General features: G+C 38.2%; 1 protein-coding gene across 2 annotated transcripts in view; it reads left to right on the top strand.

Annotated features, from left to right (window-relative positions):
* Positions 1 to 598: 598 nt before the first annotated feature.
* Positions 599 to 16,902, top strand: part of ppp2r5ea (protein phosphatase 2, regulatory subunit B', epsilon isoform a) — a 38,225-nt gene continuing 21,921 nt past the window's right edge. For both annotated transcript variants that reach the window (XM_079831390.1, XM_079831389.1), the window contains exon 1: positions 599 to 1,093. The gene's annotated coding sequence lies outside the window, so the exon portion shown is untranslated. The remainder of the gene's footprint in view (positions 1,094 to 16,902) is intronic.

The following is a 16,902-nucleotide window of genomic DNA, read 5'->3' as shown; positions in this document are numbered from 1 at the left end:
ATATATATATATATATATATATATATATATATATATATATATATATATATATATATATAAAGGAGTAGCCTAATTGGAATAGCTGTATTTGACAACGTGGACACGAAATTTGCTCAGCTGAGAAGAAACGAGAACGAATAGATGGGACATGATTAAATGAACGAGGAGAAACATCACTGGTCAGTGTCATTCATGTTATGTAACATCGTGTTCAAAGTGAGGACTCAGTAATTGAAGAGGGGAAGAATCCCTAATATCCATTTCTAATAATAGGAAACGTTAGGAATCGTTTGTCTAGTTGTCTACTGCTTTATACGCGTAATTAATTAGTTGTAATGTAACTCATTTGAGATCAACGGACCACAGCTCGGGTGACATTTCTTGCCATACGGGCATTTCTGGTCCTCGTCTTCATCCAATCTCCATCTCAGACATTTACGCCGCTACCTACCGCCATAGCTCCTCGACATCAATGACGTTTGACTTTCGAGGCGTACCCAAAACAGTTTTTGATTGACAGCCGCTGCAACCAATCCACGCGTCCTTTGTGCAGAAACTGGCCAATCATTGGCTAAATAGCATAAACCAGCGTTCCATCATACTAGGTTTAGCGGTCTGTTTTGAGCCAGGAAAAAATTGGCACAGAGCACTAGCACAGCCTGCTAACCTTTACTTGTGATAACAGGTTAGCAATTAGTCGCTATTTGAGTGAGTTTAGCAGTAAGGAGTAGGACAATCTGACTTTAGTGACCAACATCTGGGCATGTAGTCGGTCAGCGAATGTGTATGAATGTGGCTTTTGGTGCGGGCTGGGACGGCAGCTACAGGGATTAGCTGTACGGGGAGCTCCTGCTAGCAGTGCAATGCTGACATACCTTCAGGCGGCTTGATAATTATCTCATAAACGGGGATTTTGGTGCGTCTTCAGTCGGAAAAATCCTCACCATTCATCCGCGGATTGTATTCCAAAGCCTAGACCGGTTTAAATAGTCCGCGAGTGAAGCGTTTGAGTTAGCTGGTTAGCTGGGTCGCCTGCAAGTACAAGGTTAGCTGCTTAAAACGAGCCACCTGGACCCGAGAACCATCGAGAGAGGTAAGAAGCCCAATTGCACACTGCACTACTACATTAATAGTGATTTTAGAGTGATGTTTAACAAGTGTCCGAGCATTTAAAGAAGTCTGACATGCTAATTATTTATAACCAGAGGACTGTACACTCTAAAAAATCTAAACCGCTGAGGTCGATTCGTGTTTAAATATCTAAACCCATTGAGGTCGATTAGAGTTTATCTGCCTATAAACACGAATCGACCCCAGAGTTTTAGATTAAAGGCACGATCGTGCTTCGATTATAATGTTGTCATTCAGCTTTTTACATATCTGCTCACTTGAGGTATTCAGCAACGCCTTCTTCATTCCGGTATGGGATAGTGCTGTGAAATGAGCTAATGTATTTTCTTCACAAATGTTGAGGCACTTGTGAGGGTCTGATCAGCCTTTGATGGGATGAGCACATCATCTCACTTTCCAAATCTGCCACAATCTTGTTTTGATTTCCCCTTTTTTTTTAGCAGCTTGTATAAGACATTTTTGAAGTGTCCATTTGATATGTTGTCCAGAATGTGTTCACTGAGTTGCTCTTTGAACACGACTCTAAATAACTGATGTTGGGTTTGTCTCCTTCAGGTTTTCTTGTGCTTTTGCTGGCTTTAACAAGTCAACAGTCTTGTTTATTGGCCTTGTCTTTCAGGCTCTTGGGAATGCAATATACTCCACACCTGTTTTTGTTCCACAGCTGAAGTCATGCGTTTCACGGTCTGACAATTGAGACTTTTCAGGCCCACTGATTCAAAACTCTCCTGACCTCTTGGTTTTCTGTCTGTTAGTGCTTCTATTGAGGCAGAACTCATTTTTTATCTCTCAAGGGCATGCGTTTCATCAGAAAGTGCAGTGCAAGATCAATCCCATCGCTTTTGCTGATATGCAGAAAATGCACTTTGTGTATGAGAATAAAAATAGTTAAATCTTGACTTGTCAGAACTGTCTGTAGTCTCTTGATTAAGATTGTATTGGACTACCAAAACATATAGAAGGAAATTTTGCTTTATAAAATTAGTCCAGTGTGTGCTTTGTTAAAAATAGTGTCTTGATCTAAAGGAAAACCGTCAATATAATGCTTGTAATTTGAGTCAGACGTTCCAATCAATGAGATGAGTCAATTGTATGTTACACAGCCCTTCCTTATAAAACAAACACAGACTCTAACTGTTGTCTGGCTGTATGCGCTTTAAATTTGAGCCTTGCAGAGTTTGAAATGTATTAGTGAAAGTGTTTCTTTGGGACCAAAAAAAAATGTTGCTATTCCTGAAGATGGAAAGGGTTATTACCACAAGTGTCAGGTCGCTTTAGATTTTTAAACAAAATAGTGTCTTGTATAATTTAAGTGCATAATTATTAAAGGTCTAAGAACTATACCATCACGTTTTAAGCCACTTTTCCAATCTCCAATATTTGTATATGATTGTCGCATTTTGCCTAAAGATGCACCGATCGACCAGCCAGTGATTGAAATCGGCCAGTTTTCTGCATTATCGGCCCGGATCGGTGACCAGCAGCATAGGCAATAACGTCAGCTGCGCGTTCTCGCTCTCTTCTCTCCGACGGTGAAGTGATACACACACACCTCCTCTCACTCATCTCCTTTGCTCCGGTTAAATAGGGCTTGTATTGTGCATAATTTTACTAATGCCCAGGTTAATCAGGTTTCTAGCTCACACCAAAAGCATGCGCACCACTGATCTGTATAAGTGGAGTGCACATAAGCCAGGCCTCCATGATTTTCACAATGCAGAAAACACGGATGGAATCCAGTCATAAAAACAGATTTTACCGTATAACGCGTCACGGATAGGGTTGAGTACCGAAACCCGGTGCCATGTAACTGGACCGATACAGAACACAGATCTCGGTGCCTCATTTCGGTGCCACTTAAATTCAAACGTGTTTTCGCGCTTTTTTTCTTCTTCTTTTTTTCTAGTATTTATCACAATTAATACTAGGGGTGCACCGAAATTTCGGCCGCCGAAAATGTTCGACCGAAAATGGCATTATCGGTTTCGGGCCGAAATAAAAAAAAACAGACGAAAACGGTCTCACTCACGGTCGAGCTGTTATCACGCGTCTGCATATCAAAGATTAAGCATATCAGCGGTATGGAAGTATTTTAAAGTTTCAGATGAGGACTCCAAAGTTGCGACATGTTGTTTTGCACAGCAATTTAAAATGTATAGAGTCCCACAGAGAATAGAGGCCCACTGCACTCTTTTTGCACAACTGTTAAAAAACTATTTTATTTGATGGAACATAACTGAAGAATTATATTATTTATATTTATTGTTAAAACCTAAAATATTTGTTATGTAACTATTGATTTGTGAATTTTCATTTCAGCTATTTTCGGCCTCAGTTTCGTTTTTTTTTGACCAAGTGCATCCTAAAGTTTCGGTTTCGGCCCAGAATTTTAATTTCGGTGCATCACTAATTAATACTATTAAAGTCCCTGTAAAGGCAATTCTAAGATTTGTTTCTAAACACATTATAAATGTTAGAAATGTATTGCTGAAACACATTACAAAGACTGTATGTAGTACTGAATTCAGAAGTTAGACCGTTAAGCAATTTTTCACCGTTGCTGTGTTCAGGATCTTCTGGGCGGGGCTAAAACGGTGGCTCGATGACGCAATGGAGCCACCGAGCCTGGCTCCTCCCCTAACACGATCATAACTAGAGCACATTCGCATCAGTTTGCCCGCTCGATCGCGAGTAGGGCTGAAACGATTCATCGAGTTACTCGATTAACTCGATTACAAAAATTCCTCGAGGCAAAAATTCGGCCTCGAAGCCTCGTTAAATTCCTATGACGCGCACTATACGCGCAGGATCTGATTCACACGGACCGCTGTTCAATGTTCAGGAAGCACACCATAGCGCGTGATACATTTTGAATTTAGTTAAGATTCTAGATGCCCAGAATCACTATAGTAACTGCATGTTTTACACAGTTTATGTAAGTTGATTACCGTTCTTATAGCTGCCACACACACACACACACACGCGCGCGCGGCGCGTGCAACCCCCGAAGCCAGATCGCTTTCACTTTCATCCTCATAAAGTTTGTCAAGTAAATGCTTTTAAAGCCTTGCCAGTTTGAACATTGAAGCAGTTGTGCACTATTCAAAAACAACAATACGGAAAACTTATCCGTTCAGTGCTCAGCTTTTTTCTGTGACACTGAGAGTTGAGCCGTGTCGCGTCTTTGACAATGAGCGCCCGCCCTGAAGGCAGACCTCTTTTCGGGTGAAGATCGCGCACGGAGAGCAGCGCAGAACTGATAGTGGAAAATCAGTAACACACACACACGCATGCACCCTCCTCTCTCTCTCGCGCCAGTCAGACCAATCGTGGCAATGCATCACATATGCTTAAACTTGTATGTAGCCACGCAACAATAATTTCAGCATGCGTTCACTGTATACACCGGGACATGATGTTGTGACGCGATTTTTCGAACGGATGCTTCACCTAAAATGCAAGTGATGCAAGCCAAATGCAGCGTTCTATTAAAAATGAATGTATGTATTTCTGCTGTACCAAACTGCAATGAAGACACACACACATACACACACACACACACACACACACACACACACAGGTTGCTAGGTTACCATAGCAAATAGGCTCACCACATATGATATATTATTTGTTAGTAGCCTAATGGTAAATGCTGCAGGTGTAGAAATCTACATAAAAGATATTTACTTTGATGTCAGCGCTAGATTACAGCATGAAACCTGTTGTGCATATTAATAAATTGAATTGCTTTTCCTCTTAATTTTCGTTATGCATTATTTGTTTTGGTTGTTTAAAAACACGGGAAAAAATTTATCCGATTAATCGATCGATTAAGTGATAGATTAATCGATTACAAAAAGAATCGATAGCTGCAGCCCTAATCGCGAGTTACTGTCATTACTGTTAGTTACTATAACCTACAACTTACAAAACAGCTTTCAAAACAAAAACGATAAAGAAGAGGTGGATTAATTTTGTGAACAGCTACCTTGAAGGAGAGCTGAGGATCACCACCGACACCTGCCTCTGCAGTGCCTTTACACCGGATAGTTTTACAAACTTTCACCGGAGACAACTGGGATTCACTGATAATCCGCTGCAGAACCGACTATCCCCCGCCCCGGCCTTATTCCTCCAGTCCCGCCGACATCTGGTGCGTCTTGATCATATATGGTCGTGATCAGTACGTGAGTGTTTTGTCTTGTGTGCTACTGCAGCTTTCCCGCGAGTGGGCGTGGTTTCGGCGCCGACAGCGGACACACCCCCAGCGTTTGAGAGCAGAGAATGCTGCTCATTTTTTCAAGTATTTGATAAGCTATTTTATGTACTTGCCGGATTTCTTCTGATTCAAATTTGGCTGGGTGGTTAATAACACATTTATCTGTGGTGTGAGGAACTGAACACATGTTTAGTTTTGACTTTACAGGGCCTTTAATACACATGTCACGTCACAACTATTCACTGTTTTCAACCACATAATGTTTATTTTAGGTTTCAGACATTTAAATGCACATAAGTACTAGCAAAAAATGTCTATGGAAGCGGCAATAACAATCCTTTCAGACAGTTATAATTTGACTGTGTTTTATTCATATCAGATACACACATTATTAGGGCTGTAATCTCCCAGTCGATTAGTCGATTATTAGTCGATACGTTCTAGCTCGACCAAAATTCTGATTGGTCGATTTTTTTTTGCCACGTTCATTTAATTAGTTTTGCCGAGTTCATTTCATCAGTTTTGCCGCGCCGCGTTCATTTCATCAGGTGGAAAGTACTAATTGCTAATGGGGGTGTTTTGAGAGCACCCCTGTTTCACAGGTAACAGTCTGCCTTCAGAACACCCCCATTGTTTTCACTTCTTTTGGATTAGCCCAACCCACTGGCAAAGAGAAGTCTCTCGCGGGTCCTTTGTTTTTCATTCCCGCTGGCTCAAACGCACACCCATAGCGGTAAACTTGAGGAACGCCCATCAACACATGAGGGGAAGCGTCACAACACCGCGCTAAGTGGATCTGTACTGTCAGTTTTGCCGCGTTCATTTCATCAGTTTTGCCGCGCCGCGTTCTTTTCATCAGGTGGAAAGCACTAATTGCTAATGGGGGTGTTTTCAGAGCACCCCTGTTTCACAGGTAACAGACTGTCTTCAGAACACCCCCATTGTTTCCACTTCTTTTGGATTAGCCCAACCCACTGAAGAAGAGAGACCGTTTGAAGAAGGCTAGTTTTCTTAAATATTATTTATTTAATTGTGAGCGTTTTTTCTGCTCTTGATCTGGCTTGTTTAATAAATATAATTTTTTTATTAAGTGGACGTGCCTTTTGTGTTTAAGAGTAAAAGCTTTAAGTTAATAGTCTATTCGTGTCTCAGCCGCAAAACTGAGCTCCTGTTCGAGCTGCACAGAGCGGCTGAAATGATAGTGTCTGTCAGTTATTATAATACATATGACAAAAACAATTGTCTAAATTATGTTGCATATTCCTCAAAAGTTCTTGTGATGATATCTAGTTGACAACATATAGTACTATATTTTCGGAAATCATAGGCTATAATATTGTGCAGGTGGACGCGATGCAACGCTTGTCAGAGCCGACAGACTCGTGTCTCAGACTCATTTCAGTGCAAAATAATCAGCTCAAAAACTATTTAATATACTGCAAATAGCCTACTAGTTTTTTATGTTTATTTATAATTCATTTAGGCAGACAACAAGGCTACCAAGTACTGCGCACAGTGCGCAGCTAATTAATTTAACGTTTTTTTTCCTAACGTCATTTTAGTCGATTTTTAGTCGAAAATTTCAGGACTTCAGTCGACCAAGATTTTCTTTGGTTGATTACAGCCCTACACATTATATAGTTAGTTTACTCTATTCTTCTCCCAGTTCACCGGTCACTTTCGGGAGACATGGAGGAATTTACATGATGTAAATCCGACGGATCCGATTCTCTGAAGCGCAAACTAACATGGGGGTGCCCATCGTGCAATATAGATCAGCTAACATGATCATTATAAAGGGTTTTAAATGACAAAATTCATTCAAAATTAATTCACACACATTTGAAAATCAGAATATCAGATAGTTCGTGACATAGTTAACAAGTTTGTGAATATTTTGATTTAAAAAAAGAAAAAAACAATAAAACCGATACAGCTGAGCAGTCATACAGCACTATTGTTGTAATAATAATAATAATAATAATAATAATAATAACAACAATAATAATAACCACAACAACAATACAATGATTATAACTTTATTTTTCAAGGAATAATACATTTTTCTTCCATGATTTAATTAGAGTAAATTTAAACATGATTTAATTTAAAGAGTAAACCTCTGGTGTGCACCAAAAAAATGGAAGGGATTTTTAAAAATTTAATTTGATTAAAAATAAATTCATGTTTTATGCCTTCATTTGATTACCAGGAAAAACAAAAATACACGACACAGAATTTGTGTAAAAAAAAAAATTCACAGGGCCCTATTAGGGCTGTACGATTAATTGAAAAATAACCGAAACCGGTTATTTCGGTTTTCACGTGACTCCGCCCCGTCAGTCACATCAAGTGCAGTTTGCAGGCACACAGAGATGCAGGAGCAGTTATCTGTGTTTATAGATGCTCAGAATCACTATAGTAGCTGCATGTTTTACACAGTTTATACAGGTCAGTTTTATTGCCGTTCTTATAGCTTATACGCGCTGACACACACACACACACACAGACGGCGCACGCAAGCCCCGAAGCCGCTTTCACTTTCGTGCTCATAAAGTTTGTGAAGTAAATGCGTTTAAAGGCTTGCCAGTTTCAACATGTAAAGCGATTGTGAACTATTCAAAAACAACAATACGGAAAACTTCTCCGTTCAGTGCTCAGCTTTTTCTGTGACATAGAGCCGAGCCGTGTCGCGTCTCTGAGAACGTGCGCGCCCTGAAAGCAGACCTCTTTCACCTGCGTCCTCACAAAGCTTTGTCATTTTGTCGGTGGTTTAAGCCCTGCCAGTTTGAACATTAAAGCGAGTTTCGACCATCAGATGTGTATTATGTTGAACTAATGCCTGATATATTTTGACAAACGAACACTCAGACAGAGAGCAGAGCAGAAAAGCAGTGTAAACGCTGTTCTGTGACTAAAGTAAAGTCACTAAAGTAGCTAAGAAACTCAACCGTTATAGGCATACATTTTAATACCTTTGATGTAAGTACAAACCACAGCTTCATAATGAATAGAGACGGTATGAGTAATTCACACACACAATCACTCTCTCATTAATGCATTCAAATAAATGTAATGTAGGCCTACAGTGTTAATGTATCTGTATCTGATGTACAACAAACAGAAATCTGCTCCATAGACAATAACTGCTGAAAGTGAACCGTTTCCTTCAAGTATTTTAAAATCACAATGCACTTTTTCATTAGAAAAAAAGTTCCACCTTTAATAGTAGAAGATATTTACAGTACAAACCTTATCAGTGAACTTACTCAACCTAATGAGGGCAAAAAAAAAAAAGCAAAATAATCGTTGATTAATCGTAATCGAGGTCAAATGTTCAATTAATCGAGGTTTTTATTTTTGGTCAAATCGTTACAGCCCTAGGCCCTATTATTGTAAACAAATAATTAATTTGTATTTGTTTCATATCTCTCTATTTTATTGCATTTATTTGTGCTGTTGTTTCAAATTTATTTGTTATGTTATAACTATCTTTTTTACTTGTTTGTTTTCTGAAAATACAATTTTGCATTGCAGAAAGTACATTTTTGTTTGTATATGCTGTCAATTATAGTTCTTTGAAAGAAAATCGGTATCGGCAGGTCACACTTGCCAAAAAATCGGAAATCTGAGTTGGCCAAGAAAATTGCAATCTGTGCATCTCTAATTTCGCCCACAGTTGAATGGAACCTACAAATCGCTCCTGAAGCAGCCGTTTATTCACCAGGGTAAAATGAGTGAATAATCAATGTATGACTATCTACACCAATACGCATACTAGGTTTTTAGGGCTAATCGATGCAGATTTAAATATCAGTAAATATTTTTTTTTTTTGTTAATTCTCACTCAATATTGGTGTTCTTTACTAATTTCATAGTTTTGATTAGATTATATCATTCGACCTGGCGGACACAACGGTCTAGCCACAAAAGTTAGACTTTCAGTCTGTCGTTTTTCTGAGAGTTACACTTATGCAACAAACTGTTAAGTTGTTGCTGTTGTTTTTTCTACTTCCTTTTTTTGTCTTACATCATGTCTATCACTACCATCAGTTTGTGTAGCGAATCAACCACATTGAAAACACGGAATGCTCTTAATTGGACAACATTCAGAAAGACATTGGTGGCCGTGTCCTGTTCGTGATGTAAGGGAGTGTAATGTTTTGGGGCTGATTTACCGGACAGCTTTACACTTGCCTCAGCGAAACGACAAATTCTGTATTTTGCCAGGATGTTTTTACAGGAGATTTTAAGAGAGTCAAGGTGTCCGTTTGTGAGCCGAAGCTTAACCGAATGTGGGTCATGCTGTGCAACAATGATCCTACGCTCTTAAGTAAATGTATAACCAAGCCGTTTCAGTCGAAGACATTTTATGCTTTACAACAGCCAAGTCAAAGTCCTGACACTCCAGTTTCTTGCTTGACATGATGTGAGAAGTTCAATAGTTCAGTCCGTGAACTCTGAAAAAGGTGAGCTTACATTTTAAGTTAAATTAATTCATTTAAATGTTATCACAGTCCTTCTCTTACCGATGTATGCAAAGGCTTTGTGTATGAAACCTTGAACATCCAATAAACAACTTGCTATCTTGAGCATTGATTTATAATACTGTTAGATGAATGGGGCATAAATCCTGGACCGTCGTTAAATGTGCGGTACTTTGTTTCTCTGCTTTAAATCCCAGGCTCGTACTGGCAGGCCGTTTAGGGCCATATTACAGCCACCATAATGTAAACAAATCTGCAGAATGGAAAAGTAGTCGGCTGTTCTTCAGTTCACTTTTACATAAGTGTCTCGTGGTCTTAAGTTCATCTCTGTTTTGGTAAGGCATCCATGGGTGACATGCAGTTCATCATATGAAAAACAGATCACTGAAACCATGTCAGTATCTAAGCTTGTGTAGTGTTTAGTTGCTTCTTGCTGAAGAGTTGGTCAGAAATATTATGGCTTCATTGTTTATTATACTTTTAGATTGGTGACCTTTTGCAGTTTGGGTTGACGGCAGGGATAACTGTTTAACATAGATTACTTTTCCATGTGGCTCAATGTTATCACACAGTTTCTGTCAATCTCATGTCAATCTTGAGTACCTACAGAGTAGTATTGCATCCTTAATATCTCCGAAGAGTATTTTGCTTGATCGTATTTATTAGGGATGCACGATATATCGGCAACATATCGTTATCGGCCGATAAATGATTATTTTTGATGTTATCGTTATCGGTCCAATAAGAAAATTTGACCGATATAGTCAAGCCGATAGATAATGTATTATTTCCTTCAGCTGAGACGGACGCGCTGTCCACCATGATGGGTTTGAATTGCTCTAAATATGTTTGGAATCACTTCGAAAAGGAAAATACAGTTATGTGCAACATGTGCAGCGCAAGTCTTCTATAATCTACATAAAATGATAATGAGAATAGAATAGGCTGTAAAAGAGCGTTGTGTTTCAGCGCGTTTGTTGAGGGAAGAGCGCGCCCACGGAGTTACACCTTCATGACAAGCACAGTCAAGTTCGCTTGTGCATTCACAGCCTTTTGTGCCATTGTAAGTTGTAATATTATATTTATTATTATTCTGTGTATGTAATATCATATAGGATGCGTTTGGTTGAGTTAATAAACGATGCAGTAAAGCACTTCATTGTACCGGTCTTTAGCTTCAGCGCGCGCCCACGGAGTTACACCTTCATGACGAGCACAGTCAAGTTTGCTTGTGCATTCACAGCCTTTTGTGCCATTGTAAGTTGTAATATTGTATTTATTATTTTGTGTATATAATCCCATATAGGATGCGTTTGGTTGAGTTAATTAACGATGCAGTAAAGCACTTCATTGTACCGGCGCGCGCATTTCAAACAGAAATGCACCGCATTAATAACTACTGGGACTGTCCTATACATAACACTGCAATGAGAATATTTCTGTTATAAAACGTAGTGAATTCTCTGGGTTTAGTTGTTTTTCAGCGCGCTGTTGTGGGAAGCGTCAACAACGCATTCTGACCAGCACAGTCAAGTTCGCTTGTGCATTCGCGTCATTTTAAGCATATGTAAGTCGTAATATTACGTTTTTGTAGTATAAACATCTGATTAAAGTCATATAGGATGTGTTTGGTTAAGTCAATAACCCGCAGTGCTTCACTGTACCGGTGATCATCTTCAGTTTCAGCACGCTCTCAAACAGGGGAAGAGCATCCATAGGAGTTATAACCCTTCACCTATGCGTGATTTTGTGCTAATATAAGTTGTAATATTATATTTATTTTGTATAAATATCTGATTGTTCTCATATATGATGCGTTTAGTTGTTAATTAAACTTCTAAGCGCTTCAGTTTATGGTTGTTCGTTCATTCTCTCCAGCTTCAGCGCGCTCTCAAAAAGCAACATTATTCCTAATAGACTAGACTAATATTACAGATGTTTACTATTACTGTAATATTAAACATATTTTTTTTTCAAAACACAGAAGCATTATTTTTTATAATTAGCACTTTTATTGTTCTCGTATCATTTCCATCAACAATATGGTTTGATTAAAACCATTTCTTTATCGTCTGTGCGGAGGTTATTTCATGCACTTGCATTCTGATTCTTTATTATGCAGCCTAAGTAATGCTGTTCAATTACTTGTTTGCATTATTTAGGTATATTATTTTTATTTTTTAGACAATACAATTTTTGGTAACATTTTACAAATAAGGTCTCATTTTATTAATGCATTAACTATCATGAACAAACAGAGAGCAATAACCTTTGTTTCTTTTAGTAATAAAATGTTTGTGTTTTGTAACAGTCCATTCACAGTTCATAACTAATGTTAAAAGACACAACTTTGGGTCTGAATATGTTGAGATTAACATGAACTCAAATTAATAAATCCTGTTGAAGTATTGTTCATTCATTGTTGGTTAACTAATACTAACAAAAATGAAACCTTATTGTAAAGTGTTAAAAAAAATAAAAATTTGGCCATAGGAGTGTAAAATTAATTTGAAAAGGTAAGGAATCTCACACTGGTTCAAATAGGCTACTGTAGTGTATAGGTTTGATTTATGTTGAAGTGTTTGGGACATGGCTTTTAAAGGTGAGCCTTTTGTTTTTGTAATCAGGCTCTCAGAGTTTATTAAAATTTGTATTTAGATTTATCGGCCAATATATCGGTTATCGGCTTTCAAATATTAAGAATTATCGGTATCGGCCAAAATGTTCATATCGGTGCATCCCTAGTATTTATAAAAGAAAAATACGCTGTACAGTCTTTCCAAATAAAACTGAGCGACTGGAGGCATATCATGTGGGCAGAGCTAAAGCGTCAACATTCATGTTGTTTACTTGATGTGCACTTTTGGGCAATTAGGTTTGGGTTTTTTCAGATACCGGTACCAAACCGATACTTTTAAAATGGTACCAGTGCCTGAACTGATACTTAAAAAGAAAAAAGAGCCAAAAAACGAGGTGGATGAGATTAAAGAATGGCTTTTTATTGATTTTTTTAAATTTTATTATTATTTAAATTGAAAAATGTATTAAGTTTAAAGTATACTTAAATATATAAATACAAAACACAATTTACTTAACAAATTCACAGTAAAACTAAAGCCACCTAACCCAACTACAGCAGGCCTAATTTATCTCTAAATAACAGTTACTGTAAAAACAGCAGTAGTCTGTAATATTCTTGGTATGCTACAAACCAGCTTCAAGCTTTATTTTGCAGAAATATGACCATATTCTCTGGCTAAATATTTTAGAACGCATCGCCTTATTGTTTCCATGGCGACGCGTCATGCTTCTCACATGACACACAGCTGCCACAATAGCGCTGTATGACAGCTCAGCTGTATTGGGTTTGAGTTTTTTCTTTTTTATTCCAAATATTCACAAACTTGCTAACTATGTCATGAACTATCTGATATTCTGATTTTCAAATATGTGTGAGTGAATGTGTGTTAGTTGATCTATACTTTGCGATGGGCGGCGCCATGTTTGCGCCTCCAGAGAATCGGATCTGTTGGATTTACATCACGTATATTCATTCACGTCTCACGAAATCCATGAAATTAAGTGACCGGTGAACTGGGAGAAGAATACAGTAAACTATATAGTTAATATATAATGTGTATCTGATATGAATAAAATGCGTAGTCAAGTTATAACTGTCTGAAAGAATTGTTTTCGCCGCTTCCATAGACATCAGTGTGTGTGTTTTGCTAGTAACGTTACTTATGAACATTTAAATGTCTGTAACCTAAAAATAAACATTGTGGTTGAAAACACTGAATAGTTGTGATATGTGATGATCGTGTCTGTCTCTGGCTCGGCGCCAGCCAAAGTGCGAAAGCACGTTTGAAATTAAGCGGCCCGGTACATGCCGGTTATGGCACCGGGTTTCGGTACCCAGCCCTAGCGGCGATAGCCAACAACAGACATTTGAAGCAGTTTTACTCACCGCCTGCGGTTCCAACGCACGACCGTGAACCTTTTATCATTTGGACCACTCCATATTTCAGCATTAGACGAGCTGCAAATCCAGAGTTGAACTGGGCCTTGTTTATAAAACAATATAAACGAAATGCAGGGAACAAACAAAAACACTTGCGCAACTCTGTTGCTGATCCAGAAAATAAACTCCATCCAATGTCCCCTTAACGCTGGGCTCTTTGGGAAGCTGAACAGGGTTGTCTTGCCCTGACAACCAAAAACACTTCTTTGCTGACATTGTTGATTTTGTGAAGTCCTGTGACCTGTGCAGCACAGCCGACGACTTCCCTAAAGCCGAGCAAAGCGTGTTGATGTCCGTGCTTTTGCTCTCTCGCTCTGGTCGACGTGTGCACGCGCCGAGTTGAGCCAGTGGTTAATTTTTACTTGCCCTGCCAAAATTATCACTGGACCCACCCATTTTTATATATAAAATTAAATATAGATCCTTGTTAAAGCTATAAAAGTTATTCAATCAAGTCTTTTGTTGTTAGATCAACATTAAAAACAGATGGCAACGGGAATATTAGGCTGCTGTCACGTTAAGACCGAATTAGGGATGCGCAGTATACCGGTACTGGGAAAATACCCGGTATATATTTCATTTCAAACGGTACGATATCATGATTTTGCTCATTTCGGTATATGCTGCTGTTCCGAAGTTCACCGCTAGGTGGCAGCGCGTTACCCAAAATTACGTGAAACCGGCAAATGTGGCAACAGAGCAAAATTAATACAGCAGTTGAATCTCACTCAACACGCACAAAACTCATTAATAAAGAGAGTAGATGTGAAATTTGGAATTACTTTGCTTATAAAACTGCTGAAGAACCATCGAACCATGTCAAGCATCAGTCACTTAATTCCTGACTTGTAAGACCTTAAGAGATCGACAGGTGAGCGCATCATTTAAATGATCTAATTTAGACATTTATTTTCTAGTTTCAACACTGATCAACACACATACGATCGTATCGTTTAAATATAATGAAATCTCCAGCGTTCGTTTCAACCAGTGATGTTTAGATTTCATAATATTTGCACGCGTACTGTTGCACTATTTACATCCGTGAAAGACATAACCAACTGTGTTTATGTGACTACTCACTAAAGATTGACATTTTTGACACAATTTTGTGTGCATGTGACTAAGGAAAAACAACTTAATGAATGCACGAGCTCTTTAGGCTTGTGTGTTTGTTGTTGGTATGAGCGCAAAGAAAACTCTCTCAAAGAGCTCCCATCCCATATGTATTACGAAATGCTATAAAATCGCTTGCATGTTCAAATTGGCAAGGTTTAAAAAGACTTGGGCAGTGATTTCCGTCAGCTGTCCCGCAATGGAAGCGAAAGTGTTGAATCTGAGCGCGCAGATTGCTTTTATAGTGCATGTCTTTTGAAGTCAGAAGCAATTTGCTCATTTTGAGAGAATGGAGACGCGCAGTAATGCTGAAATTACTTAAAAGAAAGTTTCCAAATAACTGATTGATGTGATAATCTTTGTTAATTAATTTAATAATAAACATTTGTGGTAATTTCCCGCTTCATAAACCCAAAACTTGCGAGAGTGAGTAAAATTATGCGCAATACCTGCATCAAAATTCAGACCCTGAATGGTATCAATTTAATATCGGTACTTCGGTATTAGATTGTGGTACCGTACCGAAGTCAAAATTGTGGTATCGAGCCATCCCTAGACCGAATGCACGGATCTAATATACTGTTACACATGCATTTTCTTTCTCATCAGTTTACGTTCAAGAAGGACATAACCAGCAGTGTTTACGTGGCGGCCATCAGACAGTCCTTTTATATGACACAATACAATTTTTCAATACACAAGCAGCTTCAGGGATGGCAGAAACACTTCCCTACATGGCATGGCTTTGCCTACAAAGTCCTTTTAGTTTATGACTAGTGTTATGACAGCCTCACATTTATAAGCCTGATAACTGACAGTTACACACTCTGTTAGTTGTGAAATTTATAAGCAAAGAGTGTTTAAGCATGAGAGCTTGCTTAAATTGATGTAATTGCCTTTCATTTGAGGCTTTTCCCTTTTGCTTTGTGGATTACACGGTCATATTTAATGCCAAGGGCATTTATCTTTCTGACAAGGACTTGTGTTTTACATTGGATTTCTTTTGTTTTTGACTTAATAAAAAGTATGATTTAATTTGTTACTTTAAATTTAACACTTGTTAGGTGTTTTTAAATTGAACATATTTCACCCTGCTGCAATGGTCATTATAGCAAATAGCTATGTAAAACGTATAAACTTTTTTGTTGTTTCATTATTACCTTTTATTTTGACAAGTTCAAGTATGGAGATTCAACACAAGTAGGGTAAGATGCATGCGATATCAGGCCAAGGCAGATCAGTTGTGATGGTGCGAACTTTCAACCTTCCAGATAAGTAGACTTAAGCGAATGTTTTCTATACACTAACTTTCAGATGAGTCTTGTTCCTTCCCTGTCAGCAGATAAGATGTTTTTAATTGGTAGATGTTTGCTGGTCATTGTTGGAGGACTCTGTTGATAATGATGATCTGAGTTGTCATAATGAGAGCACTTTGATTTGCACAGGAACCATAACCGTATTAGCCAACACCCCGTACAGGAATCCAGAAGAAAGGGAAAGGCCCAAGACCATAAACTTTGAACACATGAAGGTTCAAGTCAGTAATACAGTAATATTCTCTTCTAGGGCTGCTCGATTATGGTAAAAATCATAACCATGATTATTTTGCTTAGTATTGAAATCATGATTATTTAACACAATTATTGGTGGGTGATATGATATTATCGATACTTCAGCAAAAACTAATACTTCGGTAATTAATGTATGTAAAAGTCCTCAAAACAGTTACAAAAGGCATGTAGGCCTACACAGTCAGCAATACAATAAGAACAAAGAAACGAATTAAAAACACAGCCGACAAAAATATAATCATAAAAATATACAAATTAAATAAGTGGTTAGGTTTTTCAGGAAGAAAAACTAACAGTGGTATTCAGATAGTATAAAAAGTAATAGCCTACAACAGTAATTGAATAATCAAATGTAAA

This window comes from Gobio gobio, assembly GCF_949357685.1.
Source record: "Gobio gobio genome assembly, chromosome: 12".
Lineage (NCBI taxonomy): Eukaryota > Metazoa > Chordata > Actinopteri > Cypriniformes > Gobionidae > Gobio > Gobio gobio.
This window is presented reverse-complemented; position numbering and strand designations above follow the sequence as displayed.